Genomic DNA, 11,414 nt, shown 5'->3' with positions numbered 1-11,414 from the left:
CCAAGAAACTCAAAAGGGATTTGAGTGATTCCTACTTATGGCATTGTCGCCTTGGTCACATAAACAAGAATCGAATGCATACACTTCAAAAGAATGGACTTTTAAAATCAAATGAACTAGACTCGTTTGATGTATGTGAATCTTGTTTACAAGGCAAAATGACTAAAGCACCTTTCAAAGGGACCTATGAAAGGGCTAAAGACTTATTGGGATTAATACATTCGGATGTATGTGGACCCTTTAAGCCCATGACTAGGAAAGGTGAAAGATACTTCGTCACTTTCATTGATGACTGTAGTCGTTTCGGATATGTCTACTTGTTAAGACATAAGGACGAAACTTTTGAAGCATTCAAGGAATATCAAAACGAAGTACAAAATCAACTCAATAAGACAATCAAGGTACTTCATATCGATAGAGGATGTGAATACCTAAGCGATGCTTTCCAAGATCATCTTAAAAGTTGTGGCATTATCTTGCAACTCACTCCTCCTGAAACGCCCCAACTTAATGGAGTTTCCGAAAGGAGGAATCGAACCCTATTGGATATGGTTCGATCTATGATGGCGAGAAGCTCGTTACCTCTATCATTTTGGGGTTATTGTCTATGCTCCGTGGCACGTATTTTAAATATTGCCCCAACCAAGAAAGTGGAACGAACTCCTCATGAGATGTGGTTTGGAAAACCTCCATCTCTATCATACTTAGAGGTATGGGGATGTGAAGCTTACCCTAAGCGTTACATCCCTAATAAGTTGAATGCTCGATCCACGAAGTGTATCTTCATAGGATATCCCAAGGATGATATGGGATACTATTTCTATGATCCTTCCGAGTAGAATGTATTTGTTGCTCGAAAGGCTGAATTCCTTGAAACTAAGTTCCTAATGGAAGGCGAAAGTGAAAGGAAGATAGATCTTGAAGAGGTTCAAGATCAAACAGATGATACACAATTGGTTGACACTAGCACTCAACGTGAAAATGTTGAGAGTGATCAAATGGATGATCAAAATATGCAAGACGTTCGCAGATCTGGTAGGATTAGTAATCCTCCTGAGAGATATGGGTTTCTCATGGATGGTTGCTATGTGGTTGATTTGGATGAACCAACAAACTACCAAGATGCTTTATTAAGGATTGATAAGGATAAATGGCAGGAAGCCATGAACGCTGAGATGCAATCCATATATGACAACCAAGTTTGGGAACTTATTGCACAACCTGCTAGCTCAAGGCTAGTTGATTGTAAATGGCTTTTCAAAATGAAAACTGACATACATGGAAACTTGGATACATATAAATCTAGACTTGTAGCAAAAGGTTTCACTCAAACTCAAGGGGTTAACTATGATGAAACTTTTTCGCCTGTGGCAATGCTAAAGTCTATTAGGATATTACTTGCCATTGCTGCTCATTATGATTATGAAATATGGCAAATGGATGTCAAGACCGCTTTCCTAAATGGACATCTTGAGGAAGATGTCTATATGGTTCAGCCTGAAGGTTTTGTTGATCCGAATTTTCCTAAAAAGGTATGCAAGTTAAAGAAGTCAATCTACGGATTGAAACAAGCATCTAGAATGTGGAATCATCGTTTTAATGAAGAGGCCAAGAAATTTGGCTTCATTAAAAATGGTGATGAAGCTTGTGTATACAAGAAAGCTAGTGGGAGCACTATCATGTTCCTTGTATTATATGTGGATGATATATTATTATTTGGGAATGATATTCCGGCAATGCATGGTGTTAAAACTTGGTTAAGTAAATGCTTCTCCATTAAGGATCTTGGAGAAGCACAATACGTTTTGGGGATTGGGATCTACAGGGATAGATCCAAGAAACTGATAGGTTTGAATCAAAGTGCATACATTGAAAAGATCTTGAAAAGGTTCAAGATGGAGAACTCTAAGAAAGGTTTGGTACCTATTCAAAAGGGAACACTTCTCAGTTCATCTCAGTGCCCCACCACGAGAGATGAACAGGAGAGAATGAAGAATGTCCCATATGCGTCTTCCATTGGGTCAATCATGTATGCAATGATATGCACGAGACCGGATGTGTCATGCACTCTAAGCCTGACAAGTAGATACCAGAATAACCCAGGAAACAGTCATTGGATTGCTGTCAAAAGTATATTGAAATACCTTAGGAGGACTAAGGATATGTTTCTAATATATGGGTCTGGTGAGGAGGAAATCGCTGTAAAAGGTTACGTGGACGCGAGTTTCTAAACTGATCGAGATGATTCTCGATCACAATCCGGTTACGTCTTCACGTTAAATGGAGGTGCGGTCTCTTGGAAGAGTTCAAAACAGGATGTTGTTGCTTTATCCATTACAGAGTCAGAGTACATCGCCGCATCATTGGCAGCTCAGGAAGCTGCATGGATGAAGAAATTCATCGACGACTTAGGAGTAGTCCCTTCCATTCAGGACCCTCTTGAGATCTTTTGTGACAACGAGGGTGCGATTGCACAAATCAAGGAACCTCGTGCTCACCAAAAGACCCGTCACATTGAGCGGAGATTCAACTACATAAGGGATGAAGTTGAAAAGGGAAATATATGTATTCGCAAAGTTCATACAGATCTTAATATAGTGGATCCTCTCACGAAGCTCTTACATGGAGCAAAACATACTGAACATGTTTGTGCATTAGGGCTTCGATATTCTAGTGATTGGTCGTGATCTGTTTTAAGTATTGTAATGGAACGAAATTGTTCAAACTCATTAATATAATTACGGTGTTAATTTATTTTGAGTCAAGTTCCTATTTTTCATATTTTATCCATGAATAAGAAATTATTCTAAATTCCGTAGTCGATCACATTTGTGGGAACAAGTGTGAGGTTTAGACTATTATGAACTTGGATTGGTATATATTCACGGGATGAATGTGGGGCAAGGTTGCAACCAAGATTCATAGATATTTGTGGGATACAAATATTGGAAGACCCGCCCTCAAGATTTACTAAATGGAGCCTTTGTAGTTGATCACATGTAACCTTGAGTAAAGGCGAATATCATTGTATCCTCTGACCTGAGATACATATTGGGTTCGGATATTTACCAAGTATCGTGCCTTGATTCTTTCCTTCGCTATTCTGAAATATGGTAGTTCACAAGGAAGAGCTCAGGTATAATGCAAGGTATATATTTAGGACGTATGTAGTTAAGATGGAATTTGTCCCTCTTATTCGTTGAGAGTCAGATGTCTAAGGCCTGATAAAGTTAAATCTAGAAGAGAGTGATCACTCTGTGTCTCTTGGATTTAACATGACATCTAGGACGAAAGGAAACAATGAAAGATTCACCTATTCATATTCGAGATGGGAACTCGAAAGGGATGATGTTATTGAATGGCACAAAGTCATAACATATTGGGGGTGATGGACGGTCGTTAGGTGGTATCCATCACTTGCATTAATTTCTTATGTTTCTCTTACAAGTGGGAGATTGATAGTATTTCGTATGCCCGAGAGACATATTAAATAAATGTGGCTAATGTGTTATGATCCAAGTCGGGTCATACCCAATAACAAGCTTACCAACACCTTATATGTATTTAATCTTAATGATTGGATCATTAAATAAATACGCGACACTTGAACTTTAAAAAGTCGGTTTTCTAAAATATTATTACTTGAGATAAATTATTTGGATAATTTATATGATAAGGATTTAATTATTTATAAATTTAAATAGTTATGTTGTGATACATTTTATAAAAGGATTTATAAAATGTAAATAACAATTGCATGGCATTATTTTGTAACAAGTTTTATATAAAAATGGAAGTAACATTTTTTAAAAAAAACCCCTTGATGGGGGACGGTTTTTAGCCAACCAAGATCACCACCCCATGCTTGATGTTACTTCCAATATATGCCACAAGTCCTTGTTATTGATGCTTGACCAAAATAAAGTGAGCATGCATTCAAAGTTCAAGTAATACACTAAAAAAAACTCTCCCTTTTTCTGCTGAAACTGCCGTGTATTTTTTGAGGGAGATAGAGAGAGTTTTGAGTTTGTTTGGAAGCTCATTTTCTAGTGTAATCAAATCCTAACAAAACTTCAAGGTGTTGGTGATAAGTTTGGGGTATAACCTCTTGAGGTTTCATTGTTTTGAAGCTTCATTCAACATCATCCTTGGAGCCTGCTGCTGTCCAGTTTTTAAGGTGCAAAGAAGTGGGTTTCAAGCTTAGTTTGCTAGCTCATTAAGTGTCTAAATCCTAACTTAAATCAAGGGTGGTTTTGGTGCATCAAAGGCTTAGGGTTTTACAAACTTGTTCATCATCTTCATCATCATTTTAACCTCCTAACTAGGAGAAGGTATAACATCTAAACTCTCTTGTAGTTTGTAAGTATATTTCACAACTTGATCCTTGTGGGATTTAACTTTAAATTGGTTATATTTTAACAAGCTTTAAAAGGTAATTACATGCTTCCGCTATCTTAATTCTTAAAATGGTTTAAGTGTATTATGAAACTTGTTAAATCCCAACATTTTTCACCTACAACTCCGAACTTCATCTCATTTTCTCTCAAGGATTCCATCTATAAACACTAAATCAACCAATTAAACCCATCTTTGAGCATCTAATCCGTCTATCAACATGAGAAAGGTAAGATTAATCTTCATTTCTTCATGGTTCTTGTGTTCTTCATTCTCAAACTCGGATTTAGTTTGTTCTAAGTGTGGGGATGTTTAAATTTTCATGTTTTGGTCATTATATGCTTGTATTGTTGTTACTAATCCTTATTCATGCTCGAATTTCATGATTAATTGCTCAAAAATTTACTTTAGAAATTAGGGTTCTTCGTGAATTTGGGGATTTCTAAAAAATGACCATTACTTGTTTAAATTGGGATGTTTTAGAGTTCAATTACTAGTATACATTAGCAAATCCACATGAACCTTAGTTAAATTACACGATTACACAAATTATTGAATTTTAGGGTTCTTAAATTGGGGATTTTGACTTTTGTTGACTAAGTAAGTGATCTAAGTGAAATTAAAGCAATTCATTGATTATGCTAAACTCATAAACGCCTTAAATTAGTGTTTGTTCTAATTGAAAAGTTTTATTTGCGGAAGTTAAGGATTGTATGCTTAGGCTTTTTGATGAAATTGTAGATTTGAGTCGACTTTAGTGTCTAAATGTATGATTACCATTAAATGCATATTATTTTACTTGATTATTGGAGAAAGTATATGGTTCAATACATTTGGTAAAACTAAAACATGATATGTATGATTATGCTTGTAAAGTGATTTGAATCAACTGACATACTAATGCATGTTTGTTAAAAATGAGATAAGTACATCCATGATAGAATTATGTTTGATATGAGAGTTTGTGTAATGCGTACGATATAACATGTTCTACATGGTTTTGGCTTGTGCTATATGAAAGATGTTTTGAATTTCTTTAATGCTAATCAACTTGGTTTGTTGTTTTGTTTGTTTGGTTTTGTTGTGTTTTTTTTTTTGTAGACTAGAGCATCATCATCAAACCCAAAATCAAATAAGCAAAAAGGCCCGGCAATTATAGATCCGGAAACAAGTGAGGAAGAAAATGTTGTTGAAGAAGAAGAAATGGGTGTTGACAACCGGCAATTAAATGTTCGTGGATTAACCACTCCGGATCCATGGATCAATGCAGTTTTAAGGCATCCGGAATATCATGAACGGATGAAGGCACTTCTACACAAAGATGTATATCCGGGGAAATATATCGATTGGACACCATTAGAAGAAGCCGGTGAATATCAAAATTTTTGTAACCTTTTCTGAGTATCGTATCAAGACCATCGAATATATGCATGGGAAAACCTGCTATGAATGCAAGAAAGAGTGTACCCACTTTTAGTCAAAGAATTCGTTGGTTCACTTAGGGTTGATTACACGTCACCAACATCAGGTACCTTTATGAGATTTCGTCTTGGAGGACAAGACCGGACATTAACATTGCTACAATTTGTAAAGGCGTTGGATATTTATGAAGGTTTGTCACACCAATTGATGCAAAATTACTTTAATCAATTTATAGTCTATGTTTCCTCTTTTAATCATTCAGAAGCATGGGTGGACATGAGCAATAGCGCATATAGTGCAAGCAAGCAGACTTGTAGCAAGCTACGTACTTACCAGCATCGATGCGTCCAAAGATTCATTTCAAATAACATAAACTGTCGAAAAGACAGTAGCAAAAAAGTTACCAACTTGGATATCTGGTACATTCACGCGATAATGGATCACACCCATGTTCATATTCCACGAATGATTCTCACTTTCCTTCTCGAAGAAAGGAAAAAGAGTACACCAATTATGGGCGGCCATTTTGTAACTAGGATTGCCCAATATTTTTGTATCAATACAAGTGGTTTAGAGGAGAAACATATGATTGACTTTGATAGAGTAAGTTATACAAGGGCAAACATTTTGATGAGGGGGTCGAACGGCCTTCTAACTAGGTATGTGGATCCCAAGAACAGGCAACCGCAACAACCACAACCACAACCGCAACCAGATCCACAGCCGAATGTTGGAAGTAGTTCGGGTTCGGGAAATGATTGGGAGGCTTACATGGCACGATAATTTTTAGATTTGCGACTCCATAATGATCGAAACACTCAAAAGGTAATTGATCACTACGATACAGGTAACAGGGAGATGCAACATTACATTGATGTAGGGAATGATATAACGTGGTACACTCAAGTGGGGCAGCAAAATCAGCTTAACTGGATACATGAACAGACCGTGTCATACGCTGCAGATCCCGCTAACTATACCCCCTCTCCTTGGCCTGCATACGAACCATGGGTTTGAATGGGTGATCCATATCCTGCACCTTATCCTCCTCCTGCATACCCCCTAACCCGCATAATGAAGACACTGTTGTCGTCCCTGCTCAAGCAACCTATCAGGAGTACAACCCTTCAATATTTCAGGACGACGACGCGAGAAACCAAAACGAAGGTGGAGCTGGCCCAAGTAACTCTTTTTGGGGATTCTTCTGAAGTTGACGTGATTATTCATGAAGTGTGTCAAAGGTTTGAATGATGTTGGTTTGTTTGAAAAATAATTTAATTTCATGTTTGGTGTGTAATAACTTAATAGTATATTGGACGTTTGTAATTTGAATAACTTTGTTAATTAGGTGTGGGGTTTTCGGTACACGGAGTACAACCTCATTGTTTCTATGAAATGTTTGCTTTGTTTGAATTGATACAGGTGAGCATTGTGCTATATGCTGCATTTTTTTTACAAAGACTGGCAGTAAGTTCAGCACATACTTGATTGGTGATTATTTTGTGGTTGCAAGAAGTGGGTGATGTTCTTATGCTGGCATTCAGTTTAGCGCCATCATCCCGTGAACTTCGGTTTTAGACCTTGAAAGTAATAAACTTTCTTACACTATTTAACCCTCTCGAATTTAAATTTTTCTGATTTCATGTAACGAGGGCGATATATGAACTCAAGTGTGGGGAGAAAGTTATAAATTCTTTCGGTTTTTTAATTTTGGTTAAAAAGGCTTAAAATGGTGAAAAATTTTAAACTTTTATCTTCATAAATTCAAAATTTCGTTTAAAATTTGTAGATTTTAAAACTAGGTGTATACACCGAAATTATTATCACAAAACAAATTAAGAAAAAACCAAATGATTGAGTTTATTTTGTTTAAAATCATAAAACTAGTAGTCATATAAAAGATATAATCATCATGCTATACCACATTCTGAATGAAAAAAAAATCATCAAGTAATTTGTTGTTCTAACAATCTAATCCAATGCTCATCTATGTAAAGATTGTGAAGGAAGTCAAGTCTTCCAATATGATACACTTGCTAACTTATGTTAGAAGATGTAGTCCAGAACAGCTGTAGGTTGACGAAAAATTTTGAAAAGTCATTTCTATCATCGGCTGGAAATCCACCTCACCTCAGCATCAAACAGGGTTTTTAGTGGTCATACTTATCCTAACCATGAGATGGATCTGTCTCGTACAATGGGGGGCACATTGCAAATTAGCTTTTAAGACTAATGAATCTAATCCCCAGATGGATGATCTCCGTAAAGATCAACCGCATCTATGTTGACTGCGGCTAACATACATATGCCATAACAAATTGAGGTGTGCAAACTCATGGTTCACCGATGATATTTGGACACGATATAGTTTCTTCTAAAACTTATGCTATTTTATGAACTATATTGTGTAAAACCATTTTTAGGACATCCGGTTTCAATTTCCATGATACTTCAATCATGGGGGCGAGTAGCTTGCTAAGGGCCGACTGAGGCTTCGGTTTTCAGTTACCCTCAACCGGACTTTGAGGTTAAAACCGAAAAACTTGTTAGTATAAAAACTAACATGTCTAATTTTCAAAATATTAAAGGTTTTTAATCAAAGGTACTAATTTCCCTAAAGATCCAAATTTTTAAGAAATGTGGACTTTAAAACTCACCTTTCGACTTTGGTGTGATTTCATTTCGTGTATGTACTCAAAGTGTGTGTATTACATTGTGAAATAAATAAAAGCGTGTGTACTCCAAAGGTGTGTGTATACTCAAAATGCGTGAGTTTGATTCGTGTGTGAAATAAAAAGTGCGAGTGTGTATATATTGTGATCCGAGTGTGTGTTCCATATAGCGTGAGTTATTGTGTTCCAAAATAACTTGTGTGTCTTATGTACTATATCGAGTAAGTGTGATTCTCATTTTTGTGTTCTCAATTAAATAAGTGTGTTTACTGCAGTAAATTTCGATTTCTTGTAAGTCTTGCTTGAGGACAAGCAAGGTTTAAGTGTGGGGATTTTGATAACACCAAAATCATACATGTTTATTGCCGTTATTTCGATCCAAAGTTGTTCCATTTGTATGTAATTATTGTACTTATGTATTGTAATTCATGAATATTTGTAAAAGTCCATTGTGAATGAATAAGTGAAGACCAACAGCGAAAACAAAGTTAAAATGAAGATTGAACGCGCAAAACAGCCTGAAAATGCTGATACAGGTCCAAATGGCGCATCTACCTCAGATGCGGCGCATCTCTGCACCAAATAACTCCCGACAGTTTTAGATGCGGAGCATTAGGATTTCTGGACCAAAACAGCACCAGATGCGGCGCATCTGTCCCAGATGCGGCGCATCCAACCAGATGCAGCGCATCTGTCCCAGATGCGGCGCATCTGATCCCCTACCGATAGTTCTGAGTGCAGAATCAAGCTGGAATCTACTGAACGTAAAGAGATGCGGCGCATCCCAAAGAGATGTGGAGCATCTGGTCACTTTCTGGCCAAAATACCTAACTTTTGAGCCTATTTAATGGAGTCTTTAGTTACATACTTGAGACACCTTCATTATTACGTTTTCCCTCAGTTCTGTACGATCTTCAAGGCTCAAGGAAGGCTACAAGGCAATCTCCACTCTTTCAACATCAAGATTAAGCTAGGGTTATTCATCGCAATTGGTATTATTATTCTATATCTTTTAAACATGAATTCGAATTGTATTTACTGTTTCATTAATTCTACTATGATTATGTTTGGCTAAAAGCCTTGTGTGTTTGCTTCAATGTAAGATTTATGGCTTGGGATTGTTCTATATTTTGATGTTATGCTAGTTATATATATGTTTGATTGATTAAATTATCTAGTTCAACCGTAAGCACCATTGTTATGCTTGCTTAGTTCATTACTTCAATTATATAGATTGTAAACCTATTAATGTGAGTTAACTAGGAAAACAATGTATACTTCAATACACCTAGTAATCTAGATGATTAGATGCATAAACTTAAGTGATTTTGTTATGTGTTTAATTCGGTAATTGAATAAGTTCTAAAGCAACATAGTTATGAAATTACCTCAAGTGATTGTTGTAATTTAGGTTTCACGTGAGTTTAACCGGGTTGGATCTAGTTAGTTAATCAATCTAAATCACCACGTTCTTTCAAAAGATCCATTGTTGTAATCATCCTTGTATCCTAGTTCAATTATGTAAGTTATGACTTGGTTTATGTGAGTTTATCAAAGACCATAGCTTATACTTCAACACCTAGTGATCTAGCCACCTATATGTGAGTACAGGATGTTAATTGAACGATATTTAGGATATACAATCATGTAGTTTACTTAGAGTGATCTTAGTAAACTAGGTTTTATGTGAATTCAACCACGAAAGAATCTTGTTGATTAAACATAGCTCTTAAGTTTATAGATATTATGAAATTGATATAAACTAATTACTTGTAACTATGAAATAACCATTTTAATTACAAAAGAACAATCCCTGTCATTTATCAAGCATAGAAGTAAACACCGCATTCTCATTCTTGTTATTCATTATATTTATTTACTGTTTCGTTAAACAAAAATACAACTTCAAACACAAACCCCACTTTAGAATAATTAATCGTTGTAAAATCCTTAAAACAAACTTCTCCCTGTGGATCGAACTGGTCAATTTACTTGCTAGTTACTGCATGATCGAGTTTTAGTTGCCTGTATTATGTGTTAATTATTAAGCATATTGTCTACATTTTAAAGGTTACGTCTTGACACATCAGAAGGTGATGCAACAATACGGAGTTACCCGCAAAATGTCCACTGCCTATCATCCGCAGACTAACGGACAAGTAGAGGTCACTAACAGAGTACTCAAGAGAATTCTAGAACGCACTATCGGCCATCATGGGAATAAATGGGCCGAGAATAGGGATGGCACCCGCGGGTCGCAGATGCGGATCCATTGAATCCATCGCCCGTACCCTCGGATTTGTTGTCAACCCGTCAACCCGCGGATCTTCATTATCGGATTTAATTTTGGATCCATGGCCCGTACCCACGGATATCCGCGGGCAACGGATTTACCCGTGGATCTTTTTCATAAATTAGTACTACATTCGTATCTAATATTTTTTTTTTAAAAAGCTATAAATTTTATAAAGATAAACAATATTTACAATGTATGATGCGCATTACATACAAACAGGCCCTTAAATTACATTTAGGCTAATACTGAAAAATGAAGAATGCATAAAAGAGACTAAAACACGAGCCTGACAGATTTTAATGACTTAGCCAACCCCGATTCTATTAGAAGCTATACCAATATAAGTTAAATTACTCAAAATACGTTATAGTAGTAGTCTAGTACTACTTGCACGCATCAAACTACTGGAATTTAATAGTGATCGATCACCAAATTTCTATGTTATTGTTTGAAATTTTTTTAAAGTCAATTAATATTACAATAATGTAAGGATCCGCGGATTTTTAACGGATATTTAACGGGTATATCCGCGGATTCTCAAATGGGTGTATCGGATCCGCGGATTGGATTTTACCCACGACGGATGTAATACATCCATCACCCGCCCGCGACCCACTAGCGGGTACAAG

The sequence above is a fragment of the Rutidosis leptorrhynchoides genome, chromosome 10 (assembly GCF_046630445.1).
Source record: "Rutidosis leptorrhynchoides isolate AG116_Rl617_1_P2 chromosome 10, CSIRO_AGI_Rlap_v1, whole genome shotgun sequence".
NCBI lineage: Eukaryota > Viridiplantae > Streptophyta > Magnoliopsida > Asterales > Asteraceae > Rutidosis > Rutidosis leptorrhynchoides.
Note: the sequence above shows the minus strand (reverse complement) of the source record.